Raw genomic sequence first — 15,804 nt, 5'->3', positions numbered from 1 at the left:
ACAGAATTAGGTATAATAATGATAAAAAAAGTAGGAACGCGGATAAGCTACTATGAACATCGTAGTGAACGCATTATTTTAGCCAAGACAGACACTGAAGCCCACACCCACTACAGTAATATAAGTTTGTATGCCAACTACCTACGCAGATGAGTGAGAGATTGAGGCAATGTATGATGAGATAAAAGAAATTATTCAGATAGTTAAGGGAGACGAAACTTTAATTGTCATGGGGGACTGGAATTTGATAATATGAAAAGGAAGAGAAGGAAAAGTAGTAAGTGAATATGAACTTGGGGAAAGGAATGAAAGAGGAAACCGCCTGGTGGAATTTTGCACAGAGCATAATTTAGTCATTGCTAACACTTGGTTTAGGAGAAAGTTGTATACGTGGAAGAGTCGTGGAGATACTGGAAGGTTTCAGATCGATTATATAACAGTTACACAGAGATTTAGGAACCAGATTTTAAACTGTAAGACATTTCCAGGGGCAGATGTGGACTCTGACCACAACTTACTGCTTATGAACTGCAGATTAAAACTGACGTACCTGCAAAAAGACATGAATTTAAGGACATGGTACCTGTACAAACTGAAAGAACCAGAGCTTGTATAGGGTTTCAGAGAGAGAATTAGAGAACGACTGAAACGAACAGGGGAAAGGAATACAGTAGAAAATGAATGGGTAGTTTTCAGAGATGAAATAGTGAAGGCAGCAGAGGATCAAGTAGGTAAAAAGACGAGCACTAATAGTGATTTTTGGGTAACACAAGAGATATTGAATTTAATCAATGAAAGGAGAAAGCATAAAAATGAAACGGGATACAAAAGTCTATACGATGAGATCGACAAGAAGTGCAAAAATGGCTAAGTAGGATTGGCTAAAGGACAAATGTATGGATGTAGAAGCATACATCACTAGGGGTACGACAGACACTGTCTACAGGACAATTAAAGAGAGTATTCGAGAAAAGAGAACACATTTATGAATATCAATAACTCAGACAGAAAACCAGTTCTACGCAAAGAAGGGAAAACAGAAAGGTGAAAGTTGTATGTACAGGGTCTATACAAGGGAGATGTAATTATGGAAATGAAAGAGGACGTAGAGGAAAATGAGAAGGGCCATATGGTACTACGTGAAGAATTTGACAAAGCACAAAGACTTAAGTCGAAACAAGGCCCGCCGGCCAGAGTGGCCGAGCGGTTAAAGGCGCTACAGTCTGGAACCGCACGACCGCTACGGTCGCAGGTTCGAATCCTGCCTCGGGCATGGCTGTGTGTGATGTCCTTAGGTTAGTTAGGTTTAAGTAGGTCTAAGTTCTAGGGGACTTATGACCACAGCAGTTGAGTCCCATAGTGCTCAGAGCCATTTGAAACAAGGCCCCGGGTATAGACAACATTTCGTTAGAGCTGCTGACGGCCTTGGGAGAGCCAGTCATGACAAAATTCCTCCACTTGGTGAGAAAGATGTATGAGACAGGAGAAATACCCTCAAACTTCAAGTAGAATACTTTAGTTCCAATTCCAATGAAATCATGTGCCGACTATCAGTTTAATAAATCACTTTTGCAAAATACACGAATCCTTTACAGAAGAATGAAAAAACTGGTAGAAGCCGACCTCGAGGAAGATCAGTTTGGATTACGGAGAAATGTAGGAACATGCTAAGCAACATTGGTCCCACGACTTCTCATAAAATATTAAGCAAAGGGAAACCTACGTTTCTAGCATTTGTAGACTTAGAGGAAGCTTTTGACAATGTTTACTGGAATATTCTCTTTCAAATACTGGGGGTATCAGGGGTAAAATACTGGGAGCGAAAAGGTATTTAGAATTTGTGCGGAAACCAGATGGCAGTTATAAGAGCCGAGGGGCACGAAAGGGACGCAGTGGTTGAGAATAGAGTTAAACAGGTTTGTAGCCTATCTCTGATGTTATTGAATTTGTATACTGAGCAAGCAGTAAAGGAAATAAAAGAAAAATGTGGAGTAGGAATTAAAGTTCAGGGACAAGAATTAAAAACTTTGAGGTTTTCCGATGATATTTTAATTCTGTCAGAATCAGCGAAGGACTTGGAAGAGCAGTTGAACGGAATGAACAGTATCTTGAAAGGAGGGTATAAGATGAAATCTAATTAAATCAGGTGATGCTGACGGCAGGAGATTAGGAAACGAGACACTTAGCGTAATAAATGAGTTTTGCTGTTTGGGAAGCAAAATAGCTGATGATGGTGGACGTAGAGAGAATATAAAATGTGGACTGACAACGGCAAGAAAAGCGTTTCTGAAGAACAGAGATTTGTTAACATAGGGTATAGATTTAAGTGTCAGGAAGCACTTTCTGAAAATATTTCTGTGGACTGTAGCCGCGTATGGGGGTGAAACAGTGTAGACAAGAAGAGAATAGAAGCTTTTGAACTGTGGCTCTACAGAAGATTGCTGTAGATTAGATGGATAGATCACGTAACTAACGAGAAGGTACTGAACAGAATTGGGGAGAAGGGAATTTTGTGGTAAAACCTGACTTAAAAGAAAAGATTTGTTATTAGAACAAATTCTGAGGCATCAAGGGATCACCAATTTAGTACTTCAGGGAAGCGCGGAGGCAGGGAGGTGGGGGAGGGGAGGGGGGTCGTAATGGGAGACCAAGAGATGAATACACTAATCAGATTCGGATGGATGTAGGTACCAGTTGTTACTAGGAGGTAAAGAGAGTTGAACAGGACAGAGCAGCATAGAGAGTTGCATCGAACCTGTGTTTGAACTGAAGACCACAACAGCAACAACAACAAATGGTCTTATCAACAATTGGTGTAAGACAGTAGAACGCTTCAAATTTTTATGTTTACATATTGATGCAAATTTGAACTGGAAGAAGCATATTACTGAGCTTTTCAGTACTCAAAAAAAACTTTTTTTCATCATTTGCCCAGTAAAACATAATGTCTTCCAGCTGACGAAGCAAGTGTTAAATTCAATTTAAAATCATCTCTCCTGGACAGGTCCTTCTACTCCGTCGACGAATTTGTACTGAAAAACTGGTAGAAAAATAAATGGAAAAAAATAAAAATCTCATTGTTAAATGTAGTTGCATGAGTAGAGATAAAATAATAATATGTTCATTAACGTTAACACTGACCATATGTACGTATCCTATAAACTGATTCGTTCCACATTATTTCGATAAATGTATCATTCAAATTATCTATGGAACATGTAACGAACTAACTAATTAGGAAAGAATTTTTAACATTTCATTCCAAATGGTTTATAACCAGTTGTGGAAATTAATTCGTTGCTTATGTTGGACGCTTGGCCTGGACATAACGATACCTCTGTCGTGCAAGAGGTAAACGAAACGATTTTGATACAATTCATATTTCACACGGAACAATCAGTGTGACTCCCAATAAAGAATTTTTTCGACTGAAGAAATTATTTTTAAGGAAGTTGTCGACAACATGACTTCCGATAGCTTCATGTCATTTTAGGTTTATTAGGAGAACAGTATTCCCAAATTTCAGTCATTTGTGCAATAATCACCCTCTGCATGCAGTACAATAATCATATAAACGTCCAGGATCATTTCTTACTACACAGCAAATCCGTATAAATAAGACTAATGATTGCTGTGGTACATGGAAGCATTAATTTTTCTTTCGTCATGTATATCTAATGTAAGGAAAATGTTTGTTTTCGTCATTCAAATGACACTTCGCCTCATTGTGACATCTCGGTGGAATAAACAAGAAACTGTTCCATTATCACTGAAATATACATCATTCAAAAATTATCGTAAGAACTATGCTATAGAAAAAGTTATAAAATGATGTATGTGTAAGAAATATTTCATTTCATTAAATTAAAATCACTATTGATGAAAGTCGTCTGTAATGTAACATCAAACACTGCCTAGATTTACCGTACTTTCCTCTGCAAGTCACCTCTGTAATAATTACGTATGTGACAGTTTAGCTTTCAATATGAACTGCCTCTTATTAAGAAAATTAATAATATGTGACTTTTTTTAATGGTTTAGGTGCTCGGGTAACTTCAACAGCTTTTAAAAATACTTGCATTGCGTTCATAGCAGCTAAAATTCTGACATTGTATTTATTTGGTTGGATTCCTCCTGCATAAAAAATTTCAGGGTGGGTTCCGACATGTCAGATTGAACCATTTTCTATTAGTATACTGACCCACTCCGTTAGTATAGCGGCTGTTCGTGTCGTCGTCGTCGTCGTCGTCGTCGTCCCCCCCCCAAGCTACTGGAAACTGATTTTGCTATCTGTATAAAGTTCGTAGCAATAGAATACAGAAAATGTGGATCAGATAGAATAAACGCCATCAAAGGGATAAACGCATGCCAGTTGCTGAGCCGATAAGGATTGTCTAATAGTTCACAACTGAGGTGTGCCAATCATAGATTGAGAGAGAATTGTCTCCGGCTGAACTTAAACATATTATTTTTCACGATCATCCGTTAGGTATCAGTTTCACGATTTGACATAGTACTTGCTACTGCATCCGCACGGGCCGAGCGGTTCTAAGTGCTACAGTCTGGAACCGCGCGACCGCTACGATCGCAGGTTCGAATCCTGCCTCGGGCATGGATGTTTGTGATCTCCTTCGGTTAGTTAGGTTTAAGTAGCTCTAAGTTCTAGGGGACTGATGACCTCAGATGTTAAGTCCCATAATGCTCAGAGCCATTTGAACCATTTTTTTTGCATCCGCACACACTCACATTCAAGATTATGAATAGCCATTCATGGCACAGTCAGGAACTCGAAGCATGTCAGATACACATTGGTGATCCCTGGAGACTACGTGGGATTTCCAAATTGCTTTCCTGACGATTAATTAGGGGAAATAGCATGTGAGTTGTTTTGAGACGAGAAACTATCACAAGCCTTTAATGATTATCGTAGTGTTTATCTACCTCAGTGCAGCCTTCATATTGTTTCCAACACACGAAGAAGTAAAGGAAGGTACCTAGAGTATTGCTCTTTAGAGGCAGACCAAGTACGATCAGCTTCATTGATTCCTTCCAGCAGATGACAAACATCTACCAGTACTTCATAACAAAATAAATAAGTGAAATTAAAAAATTAAAAATAAGGTTACTGGGTAGAAATCTGGAATTACATTCACGACATTAGTGCTCGGTTTAGTGACCAGGAGTTGAATGTAGCCACTTCTTCAACCTTTCAAAGGAAGAAAATTTCCTCTCGTACTGGGACCGTACTATTTCTTTGTTGGACGTAGTTGTGTGAGACCTGTGCGTAGGCAGTGGATAACTGCAGAGCAGATATCGCCGATCATGAATACGCTGTTGTCACTGTGGTGTGGGCTTGGGGAGGACACGTGTACACGTCGTTATACGACAATCATTTACATGTTTTTGAGCCTCAGATAAACTCTAAAGTGATTTATAATCTGCAGTGCAGTGACCAATTGGAAAAGTGTGGCGTGTAGAGACAATGTGGATAAGACTTATCACGCATTTACAACACGATTCAAATAATTTTAACGTAAAATTAAAAATCTGTAATTCAAGTTTATTGTTTGAACGATAGCTCGCACTAATAAATACGTAATTTGCAGATATTCAAGTTTTAGACTTTTGTTCTAACTTAACTAAATATGATGTGGTGAATGATGTGAACTAGTCACCCAATTATTTCTATCGTATGCGAACGTCCCTATATCGTCACAAACTCACTAAACTTCAATGAATATGTCACGCAAAGCGTCCTTACTAGTGCCCTTAATTTTTTTGCGTTTGATGATCCTTTCTTTGTCACATCAGCTAAATTCCTTTTTGGGCCTTCTTTCTTCTGAAGAATTTTTGCCTTGCACTGAATCTTTTTGCACGTGCTTATGCACTGGAATGCCTGTCAAAAATCCGTAATTGACGAACTGCTTAGAATTCTAAAACTACTAACTTTACCTGTACGTGGTCTGGACAGCGAATTTACTAATACTGAGCCCAATATGTTTACTGCATAAAACAGTTACCTAGGAAAAGTCGGTCGTTAATGCGGTGCGATCAGATAAACTACATAATCTACAGAAACAACCATATGTAACCATATAAGAAGCTAGACAAAATACAAAAGCCGCAAACTGTACTTCTACATGTTATGCTCTGTGCGACTACTGCTACTAAACTATACCTTTCTCGCCCATGACAAGACGCTAAATTAGGCAAGCACGTTTAACGGTCCGCCATAGTATACAGAATCGCACTTGTCAGATCATTCATAGTCGATCGCAGGGAATTATAGTATACCTCTAGTATATGAATACGCTAAATGGTTCAAATGGCTCTGAGCACTATGCGACTCAACTTCTGAGGTCATCAGTCGCCTAGAACTTAGAACTAATTAAACCTAACTAACCTAAGGACATCACACACATCCATGCCCGAGGCAGGATTCGAACCTGCGACCGTAGCGGTCACGCGGTTCCAGACTGAAGCGCCTTTAACCGCACGGCCACACCGGCCGGCATGAATACACTAAGAAAGCATTGCTGGATACTCCATGCTTCCTAAGGTATCATTGAGTACAGTTTAATTTTAATTTTTGCGACCTCAAACTATGTGACTGCCTGCCACGATAATAAAACTACAGAAAGTCCGCTCTGTTCATATGCATCTACAGCGTGGTCAGCAACAGTCTCAAAAGCTTGCAAAGGTGTTCAGGGGTGGTTGTGCTGGGAATTAACTGTTAAGAAAGGAATTCCTTACTTTGGGCTGTTTCCCCGTTAAATAGCACTGAAGTTAGGCAATCAGGTAGGCGAAAATTCAAGCACTTGCACACCATTAAACACGGTAATACACACAGGTCTGTGGGACCATGAGTTATCACTTGTTCAAAGGCTCATTACCAGTTGAATTGTGCCTTTCTCGGAAATGACGAATTTAAGCTAGGTGATCAAAAGCTAAGTTTGTTCAGTTTGAGGAAACAAACGAAAAACACGTTTGGCAACAATGTCTGCTAGGCTGCTAGAATTTGTGCACGGAACGGATTGATTGGCTTACTTCAATGCTAAATAACTCGGACACGGCATAAGGTATCAATTTTTTTCTTAATAATTATTTCACAGCACGACATTCCCCGAAACACCCTTACAATCTTTTCAGACAGTCTCTGATCACACTGTATAATCTGACTTGTATTAATATCTGAAATATCTGTCGTCTTCTATCAGTAATGCAGTACAATCGTAGTTTGACCTTTGTGAGTATGTGAACCAGACTTAAAGTGCAATTCTAGTGTTAAAGTTACCTGTGCTTTCCACTAAAAGACATCTCGGGTGATATTTATGAGTATTAGCAGTTACATTTCACAGAAACATCGCCGTTCTTCCTGCTGCTGTTTTAGCTGTCACGGGTCAGAGATAACCACAGCTTCTCATGATCATTACCATGTGCAGTAATAAACATAATCAAAACTAACTGTGACTAGGTTCCACCTCTTTCTTTTTATTGATCAACTGAACTCCTGAGTGAATTTTGTAGAAAAATCCATAAAATATTCCTCTTCATTGACCTATGCATTAAGTGTAATCATCAGTTGTGTGCGTCGTACGTAAATTTTTTTAGAGTATCTTAAGAACAATACTAAGATCTCTTAAATTCTTAAAATAACAGAAGTATTCTGTAAAAGTCTCATTAGTCTAACATTCTTTTCCAAAAGATACTCAAGCAGAAGAAATTCAACGATACAGTGTATTACATGTTCAGAAACAAAAACAATAATTTTGTTACGCGTACAAAACGAGCCTTTCGCTAATTTCCAAAATAACTGTCCCCTTGCGGAGGCCATCACACATTATAGAATCAGTTGTATATCCTCGTCATACGAGTTTGTCGCCAGTAATGATACCCAATAACTGCCAGTTCCGAAAAATGTGTAAAAGGGACGAATCATTTAAAAAATCATGCAGTCTTGCATTATTTCCTTAGTTAGAAATCCAATTGTGGACGGAATCTTACGTAATACAGCCGCTTAGAACCTGCACACCTTTCTTAAATACTTGCCATCAGCAGCACACAACTGATGATTACACTTAAACAGTGTAAACGACTAACTGATCAGGCATTGTAACATTAGCCAACTGTGCTGGTACCGCGAAGGGCTGAAAACAAGGGCCAAGTACAGTAATTATTTTTTCGGAGGACAAGAAGCTCTGCTTTAATGTTATATGATGATGGCGTGGTCTTGGGTAAAATATTCCGGAGATAAAATATTTCCCCCCTTCGGATCTCCGAGCGGGCACTGCTCAGTGGGATGTTATCAGAAAAAGGTAAACTGACAGTCTGCAGCTCAAAGCGTGGATAATAGATTCCTGAGTGAGCCAGGTAGATAAGAAAATTTAAAAAGCGAAATGGATATGTTGATGGTAGATATAGTGGAATTTAGTGAAGTGCGGTGACAAGAAGAATAGGGCTTCTGGACGCGTCAGTACAGGGTTACAAGTAGGGGTAATGTAGGAATAGGGCTAATACTGAATAACAAAATAGGTATACGGGTAAACTACTACGACCAGCATAGTGAACGCATTATCGTAGATAACATAGATACTACGAACAACAAAGTGAACGCATTATCGTAGCTAAGATAGACACGAAGCCAACACCTACCATAACAGTACAAGTTGATATGTTTACTGGCTCCACAGATAATAAAAAGATTGAAAGAATGTATGATGAAGTAAAAGAAATTATTCAGATAGTTTAGGGAGACAAAAATTTAACTGTGATGAGGGACTGGAATTCGGCAGTAAGAAAATGAAGAGAAGAAAAAATATTATAGAACTTGGGCTGGGGAAAGGCACTGAAAGGGGAAACCTGCCTGGTAGAATTTTGCATAGAGCGCAACTTAATCGTTGCTAATATTTGGTTTCAATATCATATCAGGTGGTTGTATACGTTAAAGAGATCTCGAGGCACTGAAAGGTATCAGACTGATTATATATCTAAACCAGCTTTCAAGGCATTTCCAGGGACAAACGTAACCTCCGGTCACAATTTATTGGTTACGAACTACAGACTGAAACTGAAGAAACGTCAAAAAGGTAGGAAATTAAGGAGATAAGAGTGCGATAAATTGAAAGAAATAGCGATTGCCGGAAGTTTCAGATGTTAAATATAAAAATGCAGCAAACGAAGCAGGCAAAACAGAATACATACTTGTAAAAATAAGACTGACAGAAACTAAAAAACTGCTAAGCAGGAATGACTAGAAGATAAATGAAAGGCTGTACAAGCATGCATCAGTAGGATAAAGACACATATTACAAAAAGAATCATTAAAGCTAACTTTGAGGAAAAGAATGCAACTGTATGAATATCAAGGACTTAGATGGAAATCCAGAAGGGAATGCTGAAAGGTGGAAATAATACATTGACTGAAAAGAACCAGAGCACCAAAAAAATTGTTAATGCAGAGAAGCAAAATTTCGGTAATACATTTGTATGGGTCACATATTTAAGTGATTAACACTGTAAGGCACAGGTTAACGTAAGTGCGAGATCAGACATTGCAATTGTGAAACGTTGATACCCGTGTAACCTCCGGAAAATAGAATGCAAGCATGCAAACGTGCAAGCATTTCGTTGTACATGTTCCGGATGTCAGTTTCCTGAATATAGTATCATGCGTGTTGAAGTAGGTCGAGTAATATACGGACAGTTAATACTGTTTGTGGATGACGCTGGAGTTATCATCCGATGACGTCCCATTGTTGTTGTTGTGGTCTTCAGTCCAGAGACTGGTTTGATGCAGCTATCCATGCTACTCTATCCTGTGCAAGATTCTTCATCTCTGAGTAACTACTGCAACCTACATATTTCTGAATCTGTTTATTTAAATTGATGATCCCTTGATGCTTCAGAAAGTGTCCCACCAAAAGATTGCTTCTTCTACTCAAGTTGTACGACAAATGCCTCTTCTCCCCAATTCTATTCAGTACTTCCTAATTAGTTACGTGATCTACCCATTTAATCTTCAGCATTCTTCTGTAGCACACATTTCGAAAGCATCTATTCTCGTCTTGTCTAAACTATTTATCGTAAATGTTTCACTTCCATACATGGCCACACTCCATACAAATACTTTCAGAAAAGACTTCCTGACTCCTCAATCTATACTCGATGTTAACAAAGTTCTCTTTTTCAGAAACGCTTTCATTGCCATTGCCAGTCTACATTTTATATCATCTCTACTTCGACCATCATAAGTTATTTTGTTCCTCAAATAGCAAAAATCATTTACTACTTTAAGTGTCTCATTTCCTAAATCTAATTCCCTCTGAATCACCTGATTTAATACGACTACATTCCATTATCCTCGTTTTGCTTTTGTTGATGTTCATCTTATACCCTCCTTTCAAGGCTCTATCCATTCCGTTCAACTGCTCCTCCAAGTCCTTTGCTGTCTCTGACAGAATTACAACGTCGTCAGCAAACCTCAAAGTTTTTATTTCTTCTACATGGATTTTAATTCCTACTCCAAATTTTTCTTTTGTTTTCCTTACTGCTTGCTCAATACACAGGTTGAAAAACATCAGAGACAGGCTATAACCCCGTCTCTCTCCCTTCACAACCACTGCTTTCCTTTCGTGCCCCTCGACTCTTATAACTGCCATCTGGTTTCTGCATAAATTGTAAATACCCTTTCGCTCCCTGTATTTTACACCTGCCACCTTCGGAATTTGAAAGAGAGTATGCTAGTCAACACTGTCAAAAGCTTTCTCTCTAAGTCTACTAATGCTAGAAACGTAGGTTTCCTTTTCTTAGGGTCAGTATTGCCTCACGTGTTCCAGTATTTCTACGAAATCCAAACTGATCTTCCCCGAGGTCAGCTTCTATCAGTTTTCCCATTCGTCTGCGAAGAATTCGTGTTAGTATTTTGCGGCCGTGACTTATAAACTGATACTTCGGTAATTTTCACACCTGTGAACACTTGCTGGTTTTGGGTTTGGAATTAATATATTCTTCTTGATGTCTGAGGGCATTTCGCCTGTCTCATATATCTTGCTCTCCAGGTGGTAGGGTTTTTTGTCAGGACTGGCTCTCCCAAGGCTAGTTCTAATGGATTGTTGTCTACCCCCGGGGCCTTGTTTCGACTTAGGTCTTTAAGTGCTCTGTCAAATTTTTCACGCAGTATCATATCTCCCACCTCATTTTCAACTACGTCCGCTCCCGTTTCAATAATATTGCCCTCAAGTACATCGCCCTTGTATATACCCTCTATAACTCCTTCCACCTTTCTACTTCTCTTTCTTTGGTTAGTAATCGTTTTCCATCTGAGCTCTTAATATTCATACAAGTGGTTCTCTTCTCTTCAAACGTCTCTTTAATTTTCCTGTAGGCAGTATCTATTTTACCCCTAGTGATATATGCCTCTACATTTGTCCTCTAGCCATCCCTCCTTAGCCATTTTGTGCTTCCTGCCTTCCTCATTTTTTAGACATTTGTATTCCTTTTTGCCTGCTTCATTATTGCATTTTTATATTTACTCCTTTCATCAATTAAATTCGATATCTCTTCTGTTACCCAAGGATTTCTACTAGCCCTCCTTTTTTTTAGCTACTTGATCCTTTGCTGCCTTCAATATTTCACCTCTCAAAGCTACCCATTCATCTTCTATTGTATCTCTCTCCTCCATTCTTGTCAATCATTCCCTAATGCTCTCTCTGAAACTCTCTACAACCTTTGGTCCTTTCAATTTATTCATAACCGACCTCCCTAAATTTCCACCATTTGCAGTTACTTCCGTTTTAATCCACATCTGCCCCTTCAAATGTCTTACAATTTAAAACCATTATATAATCTATCTGAAACCTTCCAGTATCTCCAGGCGTCTACCACGTGTACAATATTCTTTCATCATTCTTAAGCCAAGTGTTAGCTATGATTAAGTTACGCTCTGTGCAAAATTCTACCAGGCGGTTTCCTCTTTCATTCCTTAACACCATTCCGCGTTCATGTACTACTTTACCTTCTCTTCATTTTCCTACTATCGAATTCCAGTCTCCTATGACTATTAACTTTTCATCTCCCTTCACTATCTGAATAATTTCTTTTATTTCACCATACATTTCTTCAATCTCTTCGTCATTTGCGAAGCTGTTTGGCATATAATCTTGTACAACTGTCATAGGCATTGGCTTCGTGTCTATCTTGACTACAATAATGCGTTCACTATGCTGTTCATAGTAGCTTACCTCTGCTTCTAGTTTTTAATTCATTATTAAACCTACTCCTGCATTACCCGATTTTATTTTGTATTTATAACCCTGTATTCACCTGACCAGAAGTCTTGTTCCTCCTTCCATCAAAATTCCCATTCTCTTTAGCTTTAACCTATCCGTTTCCCTTTTTAAATTTTCTAACCTACCTGTCCGATTAAGGGATCTGACATTCCAAGCTCCGATCCATAGAACGCCAGTTTTCTTTCTGCTAATAACAGCATTCTCCTGAGTAGTTCCCGCCCGGAGAACAGAATGGGGGAATATTTTAACTCCACAATATTTTACCCAAAAGAACGCCATCATTATTTAACCATACAGTAAAGCTGCATTCCCTCAGGAAAAATTACGGCTGTAGTTTCCCCTTGCTTTCAGCCGTTCATAGTACCAGCACAACAAGGCCGTTTTCGTTAATGTTGCAAGTTCAGATCAGTCAATCATCTAGACTGTTGCCCTTCTTCAGGAACCACAGGTTTCCCTGGCCTCTCAACAGATACCCTCCGTTGTGGTTGCACATAAGGTAGGGCTATCTTTATCGCTGAGGCACGTAAGCCTCCCCATCAACGGTAAGGTCCATGGTTCATGGGAGGAACCATATGTGCTCGAATGGAATTAGATCTGGTGTTCGAGCAGGTTAAGGCAACGTGTGGACACACTGTAGAGCGTGTTGCATTACAACTTGCTCCAGTTTAGTACTGGAAAGAAAGTATGGGGGCAAAACTTTTAGAGGGAGACCAAGGGTCGAGTATAGCCAAGCAGGTTGAAATGATAAGCAGCATGTATCGGTTTGTCTGTACATTCTTTCGGAAAAGTCTAGGATCTGCTCTTGTTTACATGTTTCAGGTACGTTAAACTTCTCAGGCATATTGAGTAGACGAGAGATCACTTGATAGCTACATAAACAATTTGAGTCCGATCTAAAGTAGCTTCTGCGAGAATTAAGATTCCCTGTTATTGTAGATGGAATCGACGTACGTAAACGTGATTCAGAGACGGAAGACGGACGAAAGAAATGAAGATACAGTCGATCACAATTTTTTATTTGACTTAATCGCAAGGCAGGATACATCGATTACTATTTCGACCAGTTAAATGGCCATCTTCAAATCACGTAACAGAAAGCAGTGTCTACATCGATTACTTGAGCAAGATGCTTTGTCACAATCATGTTTACAATTCCAAATTCACAAATTATTTGGAATTCCAAACTTGATTGTGACGATGTATCTTGTTTCAGTAATCGATGCAGACACTGGTTCCTATGATGTGATATGACGATGACCATTTACCGAGTCGAAACTAGTAATCGATGTATCCTTCCTGCGATCTTGGCAAATAAAAGGTTTCCTAAGAGCACTATATTTAAGGAGCAACTCCAACTACGCTGGCAGTGTCAGGTATAATAAAAGATTTAAGTTAGAAGAGCGATATAGCAGTTACGTTAGTTTGAGCAAGTTACGTTAGTTTGAGCAAGATGCTTTGTCACAATCATGTTTACAATTCCAAATTCACAAATTATTTGGAATTCCAAACTTGATGGTGACGATGTATCTTGTTTCAGTAATCGATGCAGACACTGGTTCCTATGATGTGATATGACGATGACCATTTACCGAGTCGAAACTAGTAATCGATGTATCCTTCCTGCGATCTTGGCAAATAAAAGGTTTCCTAAGAGCACTATATTTAAGGAGCAACTCCAACTACGCTGGCAGTGTCAGGTATAATAAAAGATTTAAGTTAGAAGAGCGATATAGCAGTTACGTTAGTTTGAACATTTTAATGGTTTAGTTTTGTAAACATGAAACCGGACAAGTGCGATTAAGTCTCACGCTCTGACGGTTCCGTACAAACTTAATGATGTATATAGACAGTTCATGTATAGGTTTGGTGAGTGAGTTTGTGAATATCAAAATATGTGACATAAATGGTCGTGTCTTTTGACTGCATTGACTCACAGTGTCAAGGAGCCCTAGACTTTAGTATTCGACACAAATTTCAAATTGATACTTGTACCCGTTATAAGAGAAAGGGGTGTTAACAAGACGGACACACAAATAGGCAGCCAACAGATAGCAAAAAAATATCTTTTATCTGATATAATTACAGATTAACAGTTTTCCAGTTTTTTCGTTTACTTTTTCTGTGAAATCTTTCACGATTCTAGGTCAACGGGACGTACCCTATAGGTTTAAATGAGTGTTTTCGCAAAAGTAAGTGAAGTAAATGACCATATTTCTTATTGCATTGATTTGAAGCTAAAGAAGTGATGGTATAAGGAAGGGTTCCTTTTCTACCGATTGAGGTACGGAAACCGAAAAAAGTAAACTGATAATTTTAAAATGTATTTTCAACGTCAAGAACCTTTTGGCGTCACCGTTTAATTAAATTTTAAAATATTTCTACCGATCAGTCTGTGACACGCGCGTTACAAACTGTAAAGATTTTTTTTTAATTCGAGGACGATCAAAAGTACGACGGTTACAGTTATAGAATCGCTTGAGAGATTTTCTACGCTCAATAATAAACATTAAATTGTTGTGTCTATGTTTTCACATCAGTCAAACTTTTAGGTTCTTAAACATAATGAAGGGCAGTCAACCCGCTAGACTACGCTTACTGCTACCAAGTACTGACAGGGGCAGAACCACAAACTACAAAAATCATTGACCACCGTTCGCTTGTAACTTATAACATGTGCATGTTCTTACGATGATATGCTGCTACAATTCATTCACGTAACGATAGACATAGACTGTAATAAATTCAGTAGCCCTATAATAATTCTATTTTAAGGAATAATTTCTGTAACTCTTTTTATATCGTACAATGTCGTCGACAGAGAAATCATCATAAACAGAGCAAAAACTAGTTTCGAAAACCTCTCTCGTGATGCCGTATGACGTGTGACGTGAAAAGTTTGACGAAACAATGCAAAACGTAAATCCTTCTGTACATACTGGGTTCGAAGTCCCTGCATCGACATAATTTTCCCACTGCACGATATCACTCAGTAATTCTGAAAATCTTTTTGATACAGTACACTTATATGTTCGTATCTGAAGCGATGGTTCGACGTCAGACACGAGCCCTTGTAAGCTGTTACCTGTATATCAAGGCAAAGGTGTGAAGGTGAGCCTGAGTAACACTACTACGCACTCCGCATCTCCAGTACCTGTTGATGCTGTAGGATTCTCGTGATCCCGATGCACTGTAACACTGCTTATGACAAACACGTCGTGAAAGCTGATGAACCGATTACATCACTCCGTCCACGTGGGCGCAAAAGAAACGCGTAAACCAGAGGCAAAGCTCGGAGTGAACTTACTCTTGCTGCTCGACACGACCTAACTCAAAACTGGTCGCCACCTCCCGGCAACTGCACGTGAGTTACGTAGCGCGGTACACGCCCGGCCCGGCCCGCCCCAGATTTATGATGGCAGTTGTAAACGTATTAGCGCTCCTATTCTCAGGCGTTTGTTGCGAGACGTAGTTGTCACAGTGATAAGCGGTGTACCTTCTTCTGATTTATTGATTACGC

At 39.1% G+C, this 15,804-nt stretch overlaps 1 protein-coding gene across 1 annotated transcript in view; it reads right to left on the bottom strand.

Annotated features, from left to right (window-relative positions):
• LOC124713981 overlaps positions 1-15,568 on the bottom strand; it is a 43,996-nt gene extending 28,428 nt beyond the window's left edge. Inside the window, exon 1 of the mRNA XM_047242986.1 lies at positions 15,439-15,568. The gene's annotated coding sequence lies outside the window, so the exon portion shown is untranslated. The remainder of the gene's footprint in view (positions 1-15,438) is intronic.
• Between the last annotated feature and the right edge of the window lie 236 nt (positions 15,569-15,804).

This window comes from Schistocerca piceifrons, chromosome 1 (assembly GCF_021461385.2).
Source record: "Schistocerca piceifrons isolate TAMUIC-IGC-003096 chromosome 1, iqSchPice1.1, whole genome shotgun sequence".
NCBI lineage: Eukaryota > Metazoa > Arthropoda > Insecta > Orthoptera > Acrididae > Schistocerca > Schistocerca piceifrons.
This window is presented reverse-complemented; position numbering and strand designations above follow the sequence as displayed.